At 36.8% G+C, this 22,304-nt stretch overlaps 1 protein-coding gene across 3 annotated transcripts in view; it reads left to right on the forward strand.

Annotated features, from left to right (window-relative positions):
- PGCKA1 (PDCD10 and GCKIII kinases associated 1) overlaps positions 1-22,304 on the forward strand; it is an 87,565-nt gene that overhangs the window by 38,731 nt on the left and 26,530 nt on the right. Inside the window, exon 1 of one of the 3 annotated variants that reach the window (XM_074274734.1) lies at positions 3,674-4,093. The exons of the other annotated variants lie outside the window; for them this stretch is intronic. The gene's annotated coding sequence lies outside the window, so the exon portion shown is untranslated. Of the gene's footprint in view, positions 1-3,673; positions 4,094-22,304 lie in introns of those variants that run through there. 3 annotated transcript variants of the gene reach the window in all.

The following is a 22,304-nucleotide window of genomic DNA, read 5'->3' on the forward strand; positions in this document are numbered from 1 at the left end:
GAAGAACTTGTTGATTGAGAAATGACTAAATTATGGTAGGTGACTAGAATGAAATTGTTGTTCCACTAAAAATGATGAATATGAGGAGTTCAGAGAAATATGTAAGGAAATTTAGGAACATAGTGGGGAAACAAACAGTTATTGAGCACTTTTCATTATGTTCTAGGTGCTGGGTCAAGTGCTTTTCACATAATCATTTCATTTGATCCTCAGAACAACTTGGTGGTATTATCCCCTTTTTAGTTGAGAAAATTGCGGTAGAGATTAAGGAACTTTGCCTAGGATCACAGAACTAGTAAGTTGAGGAGGCTGGATTTGAACTCATATTTTCCTGACTTCAGCTCCAGGGCTCTATCCACTATGCTACCTAGCTGCCTTATAGGTAGATTTAAAAAGTACCTTAAAGTCATTGAGATGGAATGACACAGAGAAAAGCAAGCATAGCCAAGAGAATATATATAGTTACTATAGTAACAATAGCCATCACTACACTAATGTAAATGATCACACTAAAAAGAGTGGAGACTCTGTTGAACTGTAATAAGCAATCTCAGTCCTGGAGAATTGATAATGAAACACTTTCCCCTCCATCACGGGAGCCACAAATGTGGAATGCCGTAAGTCTTGTCAGATGGAATAGCTATGTTATTTGACTTTGCTGAAATGTTTGCTTTGGGGGTTTTTATTTCAAGGACAAAATCGTTGATGGAGTTTAGGGTGTGGTAAGGGAAAATCACTGGTGCAAAAACCAAAAGACAGTAAGAAAAATGTTAAATCTACATACTAAGGAGTTCACCCCATCACTTACTCTTCCAAGTCCCTTGTCATTGCATTATGCACAGTCAAGCAAGTCAAAGGCATGTTTACAAATGTCAGAGAATAATATGCTCATCAGTGTTAGCATCTGTGATCCATGTTCTGCTAAAACAGTTTCCAGATCTTTAATGCATTATAAATCACGTTCTTTCAAGGAAAGCAAATACTTATTAGATTGTCTCAGGAGCAATTAAATTTTTATTCCTTAAAAATTCTTCACAGCTACTGGGCTGAAGTGTTCCCAGGGGCATTTGTAACTAAAGACTGCATGGAGACTAGAAAATGACATATATAGACTCTAAGGAGGAAATGTTCTTGTGCTTCCTTTAATAAGAATTAAGAAGTACAAACTCTATTAATACATACATATTTAATAGCATGCACAACTACATCAGTAGTGACTTCTACCTGAGACAAAGAGACAGAGGGAAAAAAGGAAAGGAAAGAAAAAGGAGAAGAGAAGGGTTTTAAAGCTCACTGCTTAGTAGATGAGAGTAGTTGCTATTTTGTTGTATAGAAATATTCATGTGTTTTTCAGTTGTTTCAGTCATGACCCCCATTGGGGATTTTCCTGGTAAAGATTTTGGAGCTGTTTATCATTTCCTTCTCTCATTTTACAGATGAGGAAACTGAGGCAGATAGGGTTAAGTGACTTGCCCAGTATTACATGGCTAGTAAGTGGCTAAAGCCAGATTTGAATTCAGGTCTCCCTCATTTCAGGCCCAGCACTCTGTTCACTGAGCCACCTGGCTTCTAAGTACTAGTAGTAGAAATAGCGATTATAATAATATCACATTTTATTTGATTCATTTGAGGATATTGGTTATGATGTGGGCTTTAAGACCTTGTCCAGGACTTTATTTGAAAAGTACCAGATAGGTAAAGGTCCTATAGTGATGGCAATTTGTCATCTCATTTTTACCTCCTCTAGTATGATCTATGATTGGGCTAAATATCCAAGCTTCTATCCTTGGGAAGAAACAATCTTTTGCTCATTTGCTTCTGCATATTATGCACCTAATATATTCCAGTGATTGCCCTTGCTTCCCAACTCTAAGCAGCCCATGAGTTCTTCCTCCATTTTTGGTTCCTGCCATAGACTTTCTGCAGAACTAGAAAGTTTCAGACTTTTCAGGGGCCGTCAGAGATACAGCAAATCATTTCTCTGTCAGTGGGCTCCTTCCTATTCAATCAAAGAAATTGTATCCACATTTCACCTCTGTGAGTAGTTTAACACCTTGATTTGTCCTTTATCTCCTGTGATTAGAACCAGACCTTCCTAGGTTGACCAAAAATCAGAAGGTCTCATGCAGAAGCTGGTAATTGAGCTGAATCTTTAATGAAACCAGGGATGCTGAGTATTCAGATGAGAGGGGATCCAGTATGTACTCCAGATATTGAAAGGCCTAGAGATGACAGATAGAGTATTGCTTATGAGGGATTGCAAGATCTGTTCATTTGGACCATAGAGTACTAGGGGGGTAGGAATATCTAATAATGATGGGAATATAAACATTGGTCTAGATGGGAAACAGCTAAAGGAAGTAATACAGTTTATTGAAAGGGAATAGGGGAAAGCCCAATCTGTTGTGTAGATAGTAGACTAGATTGGGAAAAGATTAGAAAGTCTATTGGAATAGTTCAGGCAAGATAATGCCTGATAATGGTCTAGGTGATGAGATTCTGAACTGTCAACAGATTTTATTTGTGGGGAGAGTGAATGGATGTGAGCCGTGGTAAAGAAATTAAAACAAGATTGGCAACTCATTGGCAACTCATAGGGTAAGAAGTAAAGGATAACAAGAGTTTGAAAACCTGAATAGCTGGAAAGATGGTTCAATAAAACCATTAATGGAAAATGGAAAGTTCAGAAGAGGAACAAGTTTAAGAGAAAGATAAGAATTCCAATCTGAGTTAACAAGAAGCTAGTAATGTTGCTTTAGAACCTGGAAGGAGATGAGAGTTGGATATGTAAACCTGGGGTCATTTATCAATAGGGATGATAATTAAATCTTTGAGAGTTCAGCAAGGGATGATAATTAAATCTTTGAGAGTTCAGCTAGGAGGTTATGAGAGCTTGCATAAAGGGCTTGAAATAAAGAATGATAATAATAATTCCCAATTATTAGGTGTTGATTTACAAAGTATTTTACATAAATTATGTCATCTGATCCATTAGATTGTAAGCTGCATGAGGGCAATAACTTCCCCCCCCCCTTTTTTTTTTATCCCTAGGACTTAGTGTGTTTAATAAATGGTACTGATTGATTCACAAAGCAACCCTGTACTGGAAGACTTCTATAATGCACCCCATTTTACAAATAAGGAAACTGATTTGCCCAGTTTCACATAAGCATCTAAGGCAGGATTCAAACCCAGGGCTCCCTCACTCCAAATCCAGCACTCTGCTGGGAGAGAAATGAAGACATAGAGTTAACTTAGATGTCACAGTCAGGAAGGCTCATCTTCCTGAGTTCAAATCCAGCCTCAGGCACTTACTAGCTTTGTGACCCTAAACAAATCACGTGTAACCCATTCACCTTAATCTACTGAAGAAGGAAATGGCAAAGCCATTCCAATATCTTTGCCAAGAAAACCTCACTTTGGGTCATGAAAAATAGGACATGAACTACTACAACAATTAGCTGACTGGCCATACACTGATATCCACCCCCACCCCAAATTATCTTCTAAGTTATATTTTTTTTTTTTTTCTTTTCTTCTAAGTTATAGATTGTTTAATGAGTCAGAGAATACAAATACCATTTGTGCCATTGATTGACTTGGTTCCAGTTGGTTTCTCTTTAGCTTTTTTTGCCACTTGCCTTGCTTCCTTTACCAATTTCAGAAAGCTCAAGGTCTCTCACACAGTCCTCAAAAACCTAACTTGACTTCACGGAGCTCCTCAGCATCCACGTGAGCCTTGCTATTCTCAGCCCATCCCTGAAAGCATCTCTCAGCTTCTTACGCATGTCCTCACCTGGAGAGAAAAGAACTTGTTGTTTCTCTGGCTTTCACTGTGTAATCTTGGCACCTCTGGGGCAGGTCTGATTTATTGAGGGCTAGGTGTGTTCAAGCCTTCAGCAGCTGGCCACACATCCTACAGGCAGGACCCCACCCAAGAGAGGCCAGCTACAGACCAGTTTCCTCCCTTGCACGCAGTTTGCAGCACCTTGGGAGCCTCCTTCTACCTGGGATGTAAGAGAGCCCCCACCCCATCCCAGGCTCTCCCAGGAAGGAGGCCAGGCAGAAGCTCTGCTGAGGTTCCCTTGAGGAGGTAAGCCTTTCCCAGAAAACCTGCCCCAAATCAAGAAATTTCAAAAAGATAAATGTGTATCTCAGGCAGATTCCATGACTGGCTGGAGAAGAGAAGTTTCAGTCCCAGACTGATTTTGCATTATGTCTGCTAAGAATCTCAAATTTCAATATTTAAAACCCCACCACAAATATCTTTTCAGGTTGTTAGGATATTTACGTATCATTTTAAAAGAAAAAAAACTTCCATGTTTTCTGAGCAAGCATAATGGTTCTGTGCTGGAGAGCTAGTTTTTGAACTTTCCCAAATGAAATGTGAAAAAATATAGAAAATTTTGAGATCTTGAAAAAAGTATCAAAAATCACCTTAGCTTGAGAGCTAAGAATGATCTAAGAATCATCACCTGCTTTTCTGGAACACTAAGAGATTTTGATCTCCAGGGGCTTCTTTGTCATTTTAAAAGGAAATTAACATTTGATAAATTTGCAAAATGAACTAAGTCAAGAAATAACTTTATTTACTACATGTAGTTGCTTTTAATCCAAATTGCTTGAATTTTAGTCAAATGCAATGATATAAAATGCCAGATCTCAAATCTGAGTCTGAACCAGATGATGTGTCATCAAAAAAGATATTTTTTACTTTTAAGGTGCTTAAAAATTGACACAATGATATTGAAAAAAAATGCTTTACCCATTTCAATTTTCCATAAATTATGTGCATGTAAAAATTATATCATTAACTTTGGATATTCTAAAAAGTGTTTTTACATTCTAAATTATGTTTCCTTAAATGTATAGAATTATACTATAAGATCTAGGATTTAAAACCAGCTGTAGGTATTTTAGAGGTAATCCAATCTAATCCCTTCATTTTACAAATGAAAAGACAGTCTCAAAAAGCTTTGACATATTTAAACATTAAAGCAATCCCTTGAGCCATTCTGTTAACTGCCTTATAATGGATTCTTCCGAAGGCAACTGGAGAGAGCTGGATTGGGAGCAAGGAAAATCTGAGTTCAAATCTTCCCTTAGGCTTTTGTTATCTGTTTAAACTTGGTCAAATCTCTTATCTTTACCCTGCCTCAATCTCCTCTTAGTAGTAAAGTAATAAAGTAAAGCAGTTCTTGATTGGACTGTCCTGAGGATCAAAGGAGATCCCATCAACTGCTTTGCAAACTTTGAGGCAGCATAAAATAACATGTTATTATTTTTATCTGAAGGGTCACAATGTATTCTTTCACCCTTTAAAAAGTGAGATACATTATTGTTGATGCTATAAATGTAAATGTTACTGTTGCTCCTGCTTGAGGTTTTCTTGGCAAAGATACCGACAGTGGTTTGCCATTTCCTTCTCCAGCTCATTATGTAGATAAGGAAACTAGGGCAAACAGGGGTTAAGTGACTTGCCCAAGAGCATACAGCTAGTGTCTGAAGCCAGATTTGAAACTAAAAAAATGCATCTTCCAAATTCTAAGCCCAGCACTCTATCCACTGCGCCACCTAGTGGTCCACATATGTATTTACTTCTCATTGGGTTTTTATCTCTCTCTTTATGCTACTGATTTAATGCTATTTTTGCATCCCTCCCTGGAATCAATGAAAATCTAGTGGAGATGGTGTTTTATACAAAATATCCAGTAAATTCAAAGTAGTCCTTCTTCGACATCTATTATTTGTAGAAACCTTGAGATAGTAAGTGTTCGTTCCTTGTAGTATTCAAAGCAGAAGATACTTTAAAAACTCCAAGATTTTATAATCCTTAAAAGGAATTATAATTCCAGCCTCCTAATTTTCATCACTGGGAAGACTAGAATGAACTGACCCATTCCTCTACCATCTCTTTTTGGAAGAAATATGACAACCCTTGTTTCTGCCCCCCTCTCCTGTTACACTGAAATTAATTAGAAAGAAAGAAGGGTAACAATAAATGTGACAGCCACAAAAAAATAAAATAAACTCGTTATTGCACGTTTGGTGAGTGCTGGCTGTTTCATAATGTTATCATGAAGTCTTTGATGGAAATAACACAACTGTAAAAGAAAATGTTTGCTATCTTTAGTACCTCTGTTTGCAGATTTTTTAAAATTGTTAACCAAGTGTGGTTTTGGTTTTGGTTTTTGTTTTTCTGTTTTTTCTGTCAGCCATCCCTCACCACTATTATTATTTGTCCTTTGATTTTAGGTGGGGGGGGGGGACAACTAAAAAACAGGAAAAAAGGCCAAAATAGAAAGCGCCAACCTGCCTTCCTACTGCTAGAGACCTGTAGTTTACTAGATTCCATGTTAGGAAGTAATTACTTCTGATGAATATGATCTAATCATAATTATATATTTATATATATATATGATCTAATGTATATGTGATAATTTGTATATATGATGATCTAATGATTACTATTTATATAAAATATGATGTAATAATAATAACCTATCTGACTGCATCTAGCTTATTTTTGTTATTTTCTTCTTTGAAATATGAGAAATAGTTCATTCCTCCACTATTTCTTAGAAACCTTCCAGATATTGGGCTGCTTAGAAATGTTCCATGTCAGTAACTCTGAGCATGTCTTCTATATTTAGTGTAGGTAAGAAGCCCACTAACCTTCTTTGGATTATCATCATGTGAATAGGATAGCATTTGTAACCTAGAAACTCTTATAAGAAGTCTTCTAGTGATGTAGTAACCCAGGGCCTTGGAGAAAATGAGGAAAGGGGGATTGGCATTTCCTAGGATTATTGAGGGCCTAGCCTTTCTGACAGTAATTGGAGGTTAGTAGTAACAAATAGTCCTATAGCATCCTCAAAAACCCTAACAACAGCTCCCCAAAAAGCCAATTGCCATCAAAATTCCAGTCTCTAAATATGAGGATGACTAAGTTGTATCCTTCTTCCTTCCCAAAAAGGAGATTTTTTAAGCACAGATGAATATTAAATGTTATTCTGTCAATGCAGCCAATTATCATCAAAATTCCAGTCTCTAAATGTGAGGATGAACAACTTGTATCCTTCTCCCTGCAAAAGAGAGATTTTTTTTTTTTAACATACTGAATGTTTACGTATTTTTCTGCCAATTCAGCCACCAAATGTATATTGTCTTAGCTTTAACATTTTAAAAAAAAAAAAGGTGTAGAAGTTAAAGACCTCATAAATGCTTGTGAGGAAGAGTTTTCAGTTTTAATGGTCAACGATGTGGAGTTGGAGAAAGAGGAGCTTTCTGGAATCCCATACTGCTGCTCTCTCTGTGATTGGATACATCATTCAAGTTCTCTGGATCTCATTTTTCTTTACTGTGAAACTGAGAGATTGGAATAATTGACTTCTAAGTTTCCTTGCAGTCCTAAAGCTATGCTCCTGTGATCCAAAGGCATTGTTTGTAATCCAAAAGAACCAGGAAACTCTCCAACCTCCACATACAACAGTGGCAGGGAGTCACAGCTAATAGAAGTCATTCTGCTGCAGTGTGCCAACATGACCTCCCACGGCTAATGGGGCACTAAGTTCCATTTCTGGGACTCTCCACAGTTAAATCACTAAATAGTTAGCAAGAGAAGCCAGTTAAGCTTTCCACTTGGCCTGCTATGGCCTGACCAAGGGGGATTTTCTCCAGATCTTCGTGAGGAGCACACTTTACATCTGAAATCATTAGCATTTCAAGCTGAGTAAGAATGTGGTTAGCTCATTTTAGTTCACTTGACTAAGCAAAGAGCTTCATTTTCCGAACTTATTTCCTTCTATTCCTCCAGAATAACTTCCGCACCTTGCCTCTTTCCACGAACAACAGAATGTAAAGTTTGTCAGGAACATTTTCAGTCACTCTGTCACTCAAGTCTATTTCAATTTAGTCTGAGTTTTTTGCAAAACATGTTTCCGCATTACATTCCAGGAAGCAAAGGTGTGGTGGTTCTGTTGATTTTAGCTGATAAATAAGCAAACCTCCCTGGACATGCAAAAAAAAAAAAAAAAAAAAAAAAAAAATTATGCTGGGTGCCCACCTCTCTACCTTATTCTTGTGGGAATCACCTAAAGTCAAGGTAATTTGAGCAACTACTAAAGGGCCCTGATAAATCACCCACCCCCCCAAAGTATAAGACATAAAGCACTTTAACCTTTTGATTAAAGAAAAAACAATTTAAGATAAATAGGCGCTATGTTCAAATCAATGAAACTTGGATTTTACTAGGGAAAATTGGGGTGTGGAAAGAGTATTATAATCTGTACTAATTGTAATATTTTGTTTAGAGTTATATTCAAAGCCAAAAAAATCAGAATTGATCAAGTCAATTCAGCTTCAATTTCTTCATCTGTATAATCAGAGGATTGGACTTGATGATCTCGAAAGTCCCTTTCAATTTAAGATTTGTAAAAAATAAAAGAATAATAAAAATAGAATAAAATAAAAACAGGTAGAAAAATAATTTTAAGAAGAAATTAAAAATAAATTGTTTTGCTAATTCTTAACATATGGAGAGATACTGGAACCTCCACTCAAATCATGGCAATTCATTTACCATGGTGAAATATCTTAAGAAATTATAGGCTATATCAAATTGCTTGCTGTCTTGGGGAAAGGGAGGACAAGGGAGGGAGGGAGAAAAAAAAATGGAACTCAAAATCTTTACAAAAATGAATGTTAAAAATTGATCAATTAAAAAAAAATCTTCCCAGAAGCTACTATAGCATTCTATACATTGTCTACTTAATTGTTTGATAGTAATAAAATAATAATAGTAATAAAGCAGAGACTGTAGATTTCAACTCTTCCCATTAAAATCAAACTCTGAAAGAATCTAAATTTCAAATCACTATATTACATAGTGTTAAATCAAATTTTAAAAATAATGGAACACATTCAAATACATTGTTCTCACTCATTGTCAGTTTTTGTATTAACATTAATGCATGAGAACAAAATATTTAATCCCTATAAAATATTTTAATATCCCTTACTTCATTTTTATTACAACTTTTAATGTCTATTGCATATATGTTTAAGAAGATATATAATATGTTCTGTAGTGCATTAATATAATGTACAAGTAAATATATGTGTCTATACATACACCCACACATACATACATTGTAGGTATGTGCTCAAAACTGTTTTGCTGATTAAATTTCGGAGAACATTTGTATAGAAAAAGAAATCCAGGTTTTAATAGAGTGAAAAAGAGAGAGGGAATTCAGCACCCTCAAGAACAAGAAATTTAATAGGGATTTAGAATTTGAATGATAGATCTAAAATGAGGGATAAGGCTCCTCCTAAATACACTGAAAAATTAGACAGGAGCACACTGCTTTGCAGAATACATACATACACACACATACACACACACATATTTATATATATGTGTGTGTGTGTGTATATATATGTATGTATATGTGTATATATATATATAAAATCATCTATTTTTTGAAATATCAAATTATATAGATTTTACATATATTATATGTATAAGTGCACACTTACAAATCCTACAGATTCTTTTCATGGTCTCCCCTTCTGACTGACAGTCCTTTCCCTCTGGGATTATCTCCCATTTATACTCTCTCTGTCTTACATGTACATAGTTGTTTGCATGTTGTCTTCCTCATTAGACTGTAAGTTCTGTGAGGGCAGGTACTATTCTGTTTATTTTCTTTGAATGTGTCCCAAGCTGTTGCAATAACCTTAGGGAGATTAAAATTCTACTCATGATATGGAGGGGACTCTGATTCTCAAAAGTTTCCTATGTCATCAAATGTGGGCTATTGGTAGGTGTTTTCTGTTATTGTTCGGTCACGTCTGACTCTTTATGAGCCCATTTGGGATTTTCTTCACAAAAATTGGAGTAGTGTGCCATTTCCTTCTCCAGCTTATATTACAGTTAAAGAAACAGACAAAAATTGTATGACTTGCCTAAGGTCACACGTGAACTCACAAAGTTGAGTCTCACTGGTTCCAGACCTAGCAATCTACCCACTGCACCACTTATCCTCAGGCCTGCTAGTTCCTACTTCAGGTAAAGAGATTTCATTCATGTCCTGGTCAACAGGTAGACTTGAACGTCCACCCTTCAAAGACCCCAAGCCATGTGTACAGAGACTCATTATCAGAGCGTTGGTTACTGGGTAATGAATTCATTTGGCCACAACTCGTAAAGTCCAAATAAATACCAAGGCCAAGGCACAGATGCCTTGCAGCCAATCATGATGAATTTTTGATATGTTGATAGAAGTATTGTTATTATTATTATTATTGTTATTATTGCTGTTATTGTTATTATCATGCTAGTTTTATAGATCAGGAAACCATTACAGGGCAAAAGTAACTTTCATAATCATTCCCAACCAGTTGGTGCAGAACTGAGTAGAGAGTTTAGCTCTCCTAACTCCAGCTTTGGGCTCTGGGCTCTGGGCCCTGCCTGAGTATTATTACTTCACTCTTGCCTCTACTCCCATCTATTACCACTTCTGAACATGGAAAACCCAGAGATAAGACTTCCAGAAAAGAAAAAAAAATGAAGGCTAGATAAGGTGGAGATGCTCATGCTAAGTGTTCAGAGTAATTTCTTAATGACTACACTATCTAAAATTATAATGTCATTCCCTCTACAATCCTATCGAAAGAAAAAAAACCAGTTTTGTTTTGTTGTGGGCTTTTTCCAAAGACAAGTAACAATTATCCACTCATTAATCATTTTTCTCAGACTTGGGATGAAACAAAATGAGTTAATTTGCCCTTATTAAGGGCATAATTATACTGTGTACAACTAGACATTAAAAAAGAAGGCTAAAAACATCAATAAGGGATTGTTTGAAAACAAAGGAAACAAACACCCTACAAATGCACCATTGCCACTCAAAGCTGCAATTCAAGAAAAACCCCGAAACAGCAATCAGCCTTTAGCCGGCCCCTTCCCGGGCACTGGCCTAGGTGCTAGGGAGACAAAAAGGAAACATCCCAGTTGTTGGCAAAGCCTGGGCAGTGCCAATTGTTGTATTTTGCTTTTAATCCTACAGGGATAAACCTCTGAGTGGGAGAAATAAATGGCTTGGAGGGCAATTTCCTCCCACTTCACAGGTTTTCCCTCTCCCTCCCTGTCCTTCCTGCCTCCCCCAACATCCACCTCTGTGATCTCTCTCCACTTAGCCATTGCAATTCCTCTTTTAGCAAGAGATGGCCAGCTCCTTTGAGAGCCTGACTTCTTCCTCGTAGGGGGACACAGGTTGGGGTGAAGAAGTAGGATGATGATGCAACATGCCTTCATTGTTCAAAGACCCAGGGAGCCATTAGAAAAGCCTAATACCATTTTTGCAAAGACTGACTGGCATAGGACAGTGTGGTGCAGTAGAAAGAACACTGGATTTGGAGGCAGAAAATGTTATTTAATGTCTGTTTCTACCACTTAGTATCTGTGTGATCTTGAAGAGGTCAGAAGCAATCTGGGCTGAGATTTCCTCCTCTGTAAAGTGCAGAACTTGGATCTTTGTCTTTTTCTCTGTCTTTACCTGTCTGTCTATGTGCTTCTGTGTCTATGTGTCTCTTTCTCTCCCCCTCCATCTCTCCCTCTCTTTCTCTCTGTGAATCTCTGCTTTTCTCCCTGCCTCTCTGTGTGTCTCTCCCCCTTCTTCTACCCCCCCCCCTGCCTCTCCCTCTCTCTCCTCTCTCTCTCTCTCTCTGTGTGTGTGTCTCTGTCTGTGTGTCTATATGTGTGCCTCTGTCTCTCTGTGTATCTCACTGTCTCTGTATGTCTATATGTGTGTCTCTTTCTATCTCTATGTGTCTCTGTTGCCCCCTCTCTTTTCTTCGCCCTCTCCCTCTGTCTATGTATCTCTGTATGTGTCTCTGTATATGTGTGTATCTCTCTCTGTCTCAGTCTCTCTCTGTATCTCACTGTCTCTTTGTCTCTCTTCTCTCTTTTTCTCTCTCGGTTTCTCTCTATTTCTCTCTCTCTCTCTCTCCCTCTCTCTCTCTCTCTCTGTATCTCTGTGTGTATCTGTCTCTGTCTCTCTCTCTCAATCTTTCTCTGTCTATATCCTCTCTCTTTCCCTCTTCCTCTTTCTGTCTCTCTCTCCATGTTTTTGTCTCTCTGTGTGTCTATCTCTCTGGGTCTCTCTCTGTCTCTCTGTCTCTCTCTCTCTTTCTCTCATGTTTGTATATGAGACTCTCTTGCATCCATCTGAGAAATCCTTTGTGCAATTTATACAAAAGAAGTGGGGAAGCTCAGGGTCCATGGGGTGAGAGATCAGAGGATGTCGGTTCTGCACTTGGATCAGTCATTTCCCTTCTCTACACTTTAGTTTCCACGTGTCAACAAAAGGAAGGGATTTGAATCAGGCGGATGTCTGAACTCCGGCACTCTCTCAGTCACTAGTGTGACATTTCTTCCACAAAGGCCTGTGCTCCCCTGGCTGTGTTTCACTTGATTTCAGAGAACAAGAGGTCGGTCACAGTGGCTGGCTCGCCACCTGCTTGAAGCATTCAGCTCCATCCAACACATTGGTTTTGGCAAGCTTTAAAGGGTACATACACAATAACATTTGTGTGTTTATAACATCTGGGGGAAATAAGAAGTCACAGGGAGAGAGGGCTTTACTGTTTCTTTATAAAGTGAGTCCAAGAGTTAATTCTATTCATTTTCTTGTACAAAATCAAAAGAAAAGCCAAGTCCACTTCAGCACTTATGCAGTCACTCACATAATTCATATTCATTTTGCTTGGGAAGAGACTGTAACCATTCATGGGAGTTTGCTTGTCAAATTTGATGAGATTTCTTAGCTCCTTCTAGATCGTTTATATAGTCTTTAAAATTCTAGGTTGTGTTATTTCCATTTTGTTTTAATATCACAGCAATTTCCAGCTATAGCCCCTACCCCAATGGGCTCTAGTAACAAAAAAAAAAAACTAACTATAACTAACATTTATATAACATTAAAGTTTGCAAATATTATCTGATTTTATCCTCAAGGCAACTATGGGAAATAGGTGTTATTATCACTTAAATTTGGATAATAAGTAATGGACATTATAATAAAATGGGGATAATAATCATGCCCATTGCATGAAGTTATTGTAAAGATCAAATGAGATAACATTTGTAAGACACTTTAACACAGTGCCTAGTACTTAGTAGTCTATATAAATTCTTATTCTTTCCTCCTTTGCAATTTACAGATAAGGCCACTGAGTCAGACAGTCATCATGTTACTTGCCCATATCACATAGCTATTAAGTGCCAAAGGCCAGATTTGAACTCATGAAGATGAGTCTTCTTAGTCCTGACCCATCACTATTCATTGTGACACCCAGCTGCAGAGGTGCTGAGTACTGCATGGGAGAGGGGATTTTCTCACCCAAGAACTTATTACTTTACCAAGGAAATCACAACTCCATTTCCAAACCCTATTCCCACATGTTTATCCATGCCACAATGTGTCCAGTCATTTCCTAATCAATGAGCCACGGGCCATTCGGAATGTGCAAGAAGTGCTGCGATAGGTATTTATTTGCGTATATATGAGAATTTTTTTTTTTTTTAACCAAGATTGTTACTATTCTCAGTGAATACAGAGATGAACAAAAAGCACTAGGATCCTCTAGAGACCCATTACCTCAGTCTGACGTACTGGACTGGGAGCTAGAAGAAGACTTTGTTCTGAAGCTCATTAGATGTGTTAGTAACTTGGGCAAATCACTTTGTCTGAAGTTCATATTCTTCTTCTATAAAAATGATGACCCTCTGGGGTGCATCCAAGTCTAATGTAGTCTTCTACCCAGATATCAATGTGGTGACTCAGCTCTTTGGAAGCCAATTCCAATACACCCTTTGTTTTGGATTTGTTCAGATGTTTTTGTCAGTGTTGAAAACTCCAGGTTTAGAATTTTCCTTCATGAATTCTGACCTGCAACCATAATTCTTAGTCCTAGAGAATTATTGGAGGGCGTTTGGAAGCCAAATAACTTGCCCAGGGTGATGCAACTTCTATGTGTCACAATCAAGGCTTAAAGACAAGTCTTCCTAATTCCAAGACTTCTTGACACTACGATGTCAAGCTGTTATCTAGTAACCTGCTGGACCCTCCCTAGTTGGGCTAAAAGAAGAAAAAGAAAGACAGACAGATAAAAGGAAGGAAGGAAGGAAGGAAGGAAGGAAGGAAGGAAGGAAGGAAGGAAGGAAGGAAGGGAGGAAGGGAGGAAGGGAGGAAGGGAGGAAGGGAGGAAGGAAGGAAGGAAGGAAGGAAAGAAGGAAAGGAGGGAGGGAGGGAGGGAGGAAGGAAGGGAGGAAGGAATGGAGGGAGGGAGGGAGGAGAAACCTAAATGATATTTTAAAATGAGTCAATCTTTAAAAAAAAAAAACAAAAACAAAGGCCTTCATCTGTAACAAAGATTAAAAAAGAAATATCCAAAGTATCAATTATATCTGAAAATGGATACAATATTCCACACATGTATTTTCTAACCTTTGCAATGAGGGAAGAGAGATATATTCTCAACTTTTCTCCAAGACCAAATTTGGTCATTATAATTACACATCACTTAGTTTCATGTATTATTCTTTCCATTTCATTGTCGTATTCATTATGCATATCATTTTTCTGCTTTCATTTAATTAACTGCACCCGTCCAGATATCTTCCCATTCTCTCTAATTTTTTCACATTCATCACTTTTATACCATACAATAGTGATATGTTTAAATAACTACAACTTGTTCAGTCAAATAGATGGACACCTACTTTGTTTCCAGTGTTTTATTGCCACAGGACATAATTGGCTTTTGTTGTGAAAGAACCATAAAGCCATGGACATTTCTATCTGCCCTGTGTGGTTTTTGTCCATATTTTCCCCTAAGTCTTTTAAAGAGAACCCACTTCTTTAATTAGGTTCTTTTATTATCACAAGGTTGTTTGTTGGCCACTCAGATTTTCTTCTCTTTTGATATAATAGGTCAGTGTCTTTTTCTAATTATTCATATCCTTGACCTATAACCCTTCATTTTTGCTATTAGCATTAATGAAGTTACCTCAACAGACTCATACTCACAGATGGAATCAGGCGCTTAGGATAGCCTGTGTCTCTGAAGTACATAGACAATAGAGGTGTACTTATTGCATTTCAAGGACATGTCGACTAGTGTAGATACCACTCTTGCAAGAATGTAAATTAAAATCTTTTCCTGGATTAGTCAGTAAATCAATGGAGTTCTTGGGAAGGCATTTCATTTCTTACAATTTGGGAAAGTGTTTTGGGTGATTTCATGTGTAAAATTAATATAATTTTGCTTGCCTTCTCATTGGATGTGGGTATGAATGTAAGATGCAGGGAGGAAAAAAATTTGGAACTCAAAATTTAAAAAGAAAAGTCAAATGATAATGTCAAAGATAAATAAACAATGAATTATTCTAATAATTTTTTTTTTAATTGGTTCACAATGGTAAAGTGAGACAGTATGACAAAGTGGATAGGATGCCTCCTTTGGAGTCAACCAGGAAGGACTGGGTTTGCATTCTACCTCTATCATACTGACTGTGTCATCATGGACCAGTCCCTTAAACTCTTCAGTTCCACAGGCAATTTTCTATGAGGAGATTTTAGAGATGAGTTGCTGATCTTCACTGAGGGAAGGATAAACTCTTAGGAAAAGGGAAAAAAATTATTGTGATCGAAGGCAGCATTATTATTCAAAATGAAGGAGATGCTCCTTCTAGAGTATTGAGCTAAGTAATCTGAGTATTCAGAAGATATTTAAAATTAATTAAAAGGCCAAGTGGCTGAAGGCCACACGGAGATGACATGAAGGAACTGAAGATGTCCGCCCAGAAAAAAAAAAAAAAAAAAAGGCATAAGATATGTGATCAATATCTTCAAATATTTGAAGAGCTGTCATATAAAAGAGGGAGTAGAAGTTTTTTTTCTTCTTGTCCCCAGTAGGCAGAATTACATCTGGGTGAAAATAACTACAAGGCAGATTTAGCCTTGATGCAAAGGGGAAAGAAAGTTCTTACTGATTAATTAGAGCTGCCAAAAAAAATCAAGTGGTCTGCCTAGGGGAAAAGGGTATTGGATTACCCTTCCCTGAAGGTCTCTAAGTGAAGGCTATCTAAATCCTTGGCTTAGGTCATTCTTGTTCTAGTATGGATTAGACTAGATGCCCTGAGGTCCCTTCCAACTGTGAGACTCTTTGAACAATATAAACTTTCTTCTGATTTCTATTTTATGATTACCTGTGTTTATCTCAAGCAGATCTTTTTAAACCCATTGTACAGAAGAGAAAACTGATTCTCAGAAGTGTTAAATGTGTCAGAGCTGGGACTACATAGTTCAAATCTGGCTTCTCCTGTGCTCTTTTCTATACCAGGCTCTTTGCAAATGTGACAGGCCTGGCACCTAGCAACAGGACATAATAGTATCCTTCTTTTCTGCTGAGATATCTCACAGAGAGCAGAGAGGATAAGGATGGCCCTCTTCTCTCTGGGAGAATCTCCGTTCTACTTCAGAATGTGCAAAGAACAATATCATTTCATGGTGTGTCGTTTAAGTAACCAGAGGGGAAAAATTAAGCATGATGTTATGGATAATATTAATTTTTAAAATTCATTTAGATAATGCACAAAGATGAGATCAGTTATAAGCAGACAGCAAACTTTACAGCACACTACCCCCCTTGATGCCTTTTTAAAAAGAAATATATCCATAAGGTTTTTTTATTCCATCTTGACTAACACATTTTTTTCCTCAAAAATTCAGTAAAAGGTGATATGTGTATATGAACATATATTTACTGCAACTTATTACCTCATCCCAGGATTCCAAAGCACTTTATAAGTCTCAGTATATAGTAGAAGAAACGGAAACATTGAAACACTGGTTGAATTTTCCTTAGCCAGAGAAGTCTCTCAGTGGCCAGAAAATTGTCATTAAGAGCAAAAGTCATTCAGCTGTAACTGAGGATCCCTTTCCTCAGCAGGACAGAGACCAGAAGCAGGAGGCCAGTCCCTGGTTGTATCTGAGAATCCTTTCAGTAATGGTTGTGGAGAACTCCAGAAAAAGACCCCAAATACCAACCCGCTATGGGTAACAACATTTTCTGCCTGACTGAAATGGGATGAGAGGGGGGAAACTCACACCACTTGGTCTGGTCCATACACCAGGCTTTACCCTCCCCAGAGCATCCTTCCTCCCCTTGATATTCCCCAGCCTGTGGCAGATAGGGTGTCCAATGAGTGTAGCCTTCCTGGAAGTGGTGATGCTGACTGGACGACAACCTGCTGACCAGATTCATGAGTAACCTACATTGCCAAATCATATTCTTCCCTGTCCTGTTCTCAGGCTTAGATAAACTAGCAGATCTTTGGACTTCTGGAAAACCTTCATGTCTTTATAGCATGAGGCACTTCCTGGTTTGCGACTGTTCTTAGTTGCCAGGAAATAGCAAATTTACATGTCATATACGGTATATATTCTACATATGGATTATATGAAGTTCTGTATCTGTGTGTATGTTGTCTCTTATTAGAAGGTAAGCTCCCTGTTCACTTATGTCTTGGTATCTTTAGTGCTTAGGACAGTGTCTAGCATATTGGAGAAGCTTAGATAAATACACAATTGCTTGTTGGTTGATTAAAGATCGGATTATTGAAAAGGAAGGAAAGAAAGGAAGGAAGAAAGGGAAGGAAAGGATGGAAGGGGAAGGAAGGAAGGAAGAGAGGGAGGGAGGAAGGAAGAGAGGGAGGGAGGAAGGAAGGAAGGGAGAAAAGAAAAGAAAATGTTGCTACCTTAAAAACATTTAATTAACACTTTCAATTGTTAGACATTATATATATATGTATATATATATATATATATATATAATAGCTCACAATTATATAGTAAATTAAGATTTGCAAATCAGAGAGGGAAAAAATGAAATAAAAGTTCATACTTGCATTTAAAAAGAATATATATATATATATATATATATATATATATATATATTGCCCTGACCTGAACCTAAACTAAGGATCCAAATCTAAAACTTCTACCAATGGTTGAGACCCTAAAGCACTGTATTTTTCTAATTTAATCTTTAGTTTTCAAAAAAGGCTGAAGAAGTACATCTCAGCTTTGTTTCATTTCAGCACAAATCCCAACACTCTTTAGCCATTTAGGTGCTTCCCATAAGAAGCAGATATTTTCTTGTGCAAAGTGCTGATTAACTTCCTGGAACCTTTCAAAGGAAGGCAGCCCTGGAAGGCATAGAAGTTTCCACAGGATTTCAGGGAAGACTCCTTGAAAAGTGGACTCCCATGAAAGGTGGACTTGAGCCCACAAGGCTTGCTCAGAAAACAACCCAGTGTAGACATGTGGAATTCAACTGTGGGCCCAACTGGCAGAGAACAAAACCAAACAAAGCAAATATAAGCACAACTGCAAATGATGATGCAAAGATTCATTCAAGAGCTACCCAAGGAAGTTCTGAGTGTTCCCTGCCAAAATAGGCTAAGCCTAGTTTATTTAGAATTTAATCATGTGTCTTGGAAAGCATTCTCTCCAAAATTAATAATAATCATGGTCCAACTTTCCATAACACTTTAAGGTTTAAAAAACATTTTCCTTCCAACAATGCTGTGAGATCGGAAATAAGACAGTAAGCTTGATCTTATAGGTGAGGAAACTGAGGCTTAAAAAGAGGAAGTCATTCATTTCTTCAAAGCCTCTCAGAAAATGTCAGAGTTCTCTTCCTTCGGACTTCAAAGCCAGCGGTCTTTCCACTAACTACACTCATGAGAAATCCAACTACCTGAGAATAATCACAGATAAGCAACGAAAAAAAAAAAAAAACACTTTATCACCAAAAGGTTGACCAAACACTGCACTGTATCCCTTTAAGGTTCTTAACATAAGAACCTTATTATATTATAATAACCTTATATACAAGAACCTTAATTATGGGAACCTTATATATATATAAAATTAAGAACCTTATAGCAAAATGTGTTATAGTACATTTTGCAAATGGGGAAACTAGTTCAAGATCAAGTGTTATGTCTAGAGTCATGGAAAGAGAGATTCAAATCCGGTCTTCCAAAATCCATGTCTAACATTTTTCCACTTCAGAAAGGTCATTATTACTTCTTCCCTGACTTAAGTATAGAGTCAAGCCATAATTCGATCTAAATTCTTATTATAAAATAATTTCATCTTTTAAATATGAATCATATATTCCCCATTCATAAACTCTACTGTCTTTCTGGAATAGGTTAAGTTGATGCATTTACACAACACACAAGAATCTTTAATATGTTGACAAGTTAATGTTTCATCTTTCACTTTAAAAAACTACACCATTCTACCTAAATTGAAAATATTAGAAAGCAATAGGAAAAGCAACTAGGGGTTGACAGACTTTTTCATATAACTTGGAAGTCTTTGTATTTATAAATTTTATGGGGTAATCATCTTCCTATCATAGTTTGTTCAGCAGCTTCCCAGTCTCTCCACACTTACTTTGTTGCTATTATAAATAATGTTGCTATGAATAATTTTTTACAAGTTGGTCTTTGTGCCCTGTCAAAAGCACCATTAGAGATATAGTTCTAATTGGGGGATCACTGAATCAGAGGTATATACAGTTTTGTAGCTCTAAGTATATTATAAGAAATTAAATTCAAAGAGATTGGGCCCATTCACAGTGCTACCAGAGCTAGAGTAAGGTACCTATTTCTCCAGCACTGCTCTTCCATTGAATTTTATTGTTTTTAATTAGCTCTGCCCATTGAAGTGGTGTAATCTTGAATCCAATTATGAATAAAAACTGTTTTCCATTTTATTTCTAGTACCAAGGACAATGCCTCATATTAAGCAAGTATCTAAAAAATTCCTGCTCAGTTATATTGGGTTGGGATGGACTGGATTTGATTAGATCAGAACAATTATCTCCTAGAGAATCATTCAGAAAATTTGCATAAAATTCTTATAGATTTATCTGACAGATTCTAATAAGAAGTATTTATGCCAAAATATTTTTCTTGATCTGGTTATATATAATTTTGGTGTCATGTATAATATGTACATATGTGTATGTGTATATTCAATTCTTTCCTCTATCTCAATTTCTTGTGTTGTTTTTATATATAAATTTTATTTTTTCTTTTATAATTTTTATATTTTTTTATAATTTCCTACACAATTTCTTATATTGTACCTAATATTCATATAGCGCTTTCAAACTACAAAGCATATATTATCTCATTTCATCCTTGCAACAACCCTGTAAGAGCCTATTATTTCCATTTTGCAAATAAAGAAACCGAGGCTGAGTGATTGACTTGCCATGGATCAGGTAGTAAGGTCTAAGGCAGGATTTGAACTCAGATCTTCTGGAATCTAAGTCAATATTTGCATTATTCATGTAATTTGAATTTATTGGCACATGAGATAGTACCCTAATGCCATTTTCTATCATAAATTATCCAATTTTCTTAACGTTTTTTAAATAAATAGTGATTCTTTTCCTCAGCATTTTCTCAACTTGGATATATTAAACACTTGTCTATTATATGGCTTTGGTTCTAATTCTGGATGAACTCATGCAATCATTAAAAGCAGGTTGACTTGGTAAATAGAGCACCAAGTCAATCTTGAATTCAGGAAAAAGTGACATATCAACTAGCCGTATGACTTTAGGCAAGTCAGGAACTTCTGTGTACCTCAGTATATTCCCCCCATCTCACCTTTTAATTCAATAGAAGTAGAAATTTTAGAACATTCTCATTGATAGAAGGTGTATCATTTCCCAGTACCAATAAAATCACAGAGCCATACCCAAAATCCTGGGATCATAGCTGCAGAATTGAAAGGGACTTCGGGGATAATTTAACCCAGTTTCTCATTTTACAGATGAAGAACTTGGTTCTCACAGAGTTTAATGGATTTGCCAAAGGTAGTGAGTAGCCAAGCCAGTATTTGAACTGAGAACTTTTAATTCACTGATCTATCGTTGCTGGGTTTTTTTTTTTTTTTTTTTAACATCCATACCAGATGGATTTGAATTCAATATTCCCATTTCTTCCTGTTGATTATTTATAGTTCAGTCTATCTTATAAATTATTTACAGTTCCCTATTTTTTTCTATTTTCAATTAAACAAGAATTTATTGAGCTTCTAGTGTGGGGGAAGGGGAGGAGGCAAAACAATAGATCAGTTCTGTGCTTGAAGGAACTTAGAAGGGAGCTGTCTTTAGAGAAAGGCCATGTGGCAGAGTGGAAGATGCTTGTTCTGTGATCCAGAAATTGTGAGTGTGAATTATGACTCCTCCTTGTTAGCTGTGGGACTGTGGGTAAGGCGTTTATTAACCTTTTTGTGCTTCCTCGTCTATAAATATAACAGGGTTTGTTTAATTAAACTTTCGATCTCCTGTGGTTCTAATTATCTACATCTCTCCTTTATTCTCTAAACATATTGTATTTAACAGCTACATTCATAATAGGGGTTGAGAACTGACTGTCATCTTGGGATTTGTAGTTCAGAGGAACAAACAGTCCCCTTGGAGAAATCTCCCAATGCTAATAAAATTCTCAACCCCTTATTGTTAGAGACTTGCAGAGACTTTTCTAATTTTTCAAGAAAAAAAAAATTCTTCAGTAATTAAAGGCAATGGGAAATAATTGATAAGGACTCAGAAAAATCTAGGTTTAAATTATTCTTCTACCAGTTATTAGGTTTATGTACAAATTTTACTTCCTCTGAGCTTCAGTTTCCTCATCCATGAAATGGGTATGATAAAATCTGTCATTTCTCCCCCACAGCCTTGCTATGAAGCTTAAACCTTTAAGTGCTGTGTTAATATTCATTTTTACTGTATCAACAGTGCTTTTGCCTTCTTACTCTCTTATATCTGGTTTACATTTAAGAATTTTCTGCATTTATCTTTTTAAGTTACACAGCAAAGAGATGTCAGCATCCTTAAAGCTCAAGTAGCCCAGGCCCCTCTTTTTTCACAAATCAGGAAACTGGCAAGCAGAGAGTTAAAATAATTTGCCCAAGGTCATTTAGCTCAAGTGGCAAGATAGGAACTAAAGAATTCTGCCTCCTAGTCCAATGGCTCTGCAAACAGACCAATACTGCCTGGAATTTGTTTGATGAGTCCAAAATGTTTTCTGTGCCCCAGTAGTCTTTCCACTGGAGTTTAGATGCAGGTCATAAAGGAAAATATTCTCTCTTAGAAGGTTGATGTTTAAACTAAGGGCAATTATTTTTTTTTCCATTCTGTTT

Source organism: Sminthopsis crassicaudata, chromosome 6, assembly GCF_048593235.1.
Source record: "Sminthopsis crassicaudata isolate SCR6 chromosome 6, ASM4859323v1, whole genome shotgun sequence".
NCBI lineage: Eukaryota > Metazoa > Chordata > Mammalia > Dasyuromorphia > Dasyuridae > Sminthopsis > Sminthopsis crassicaudata.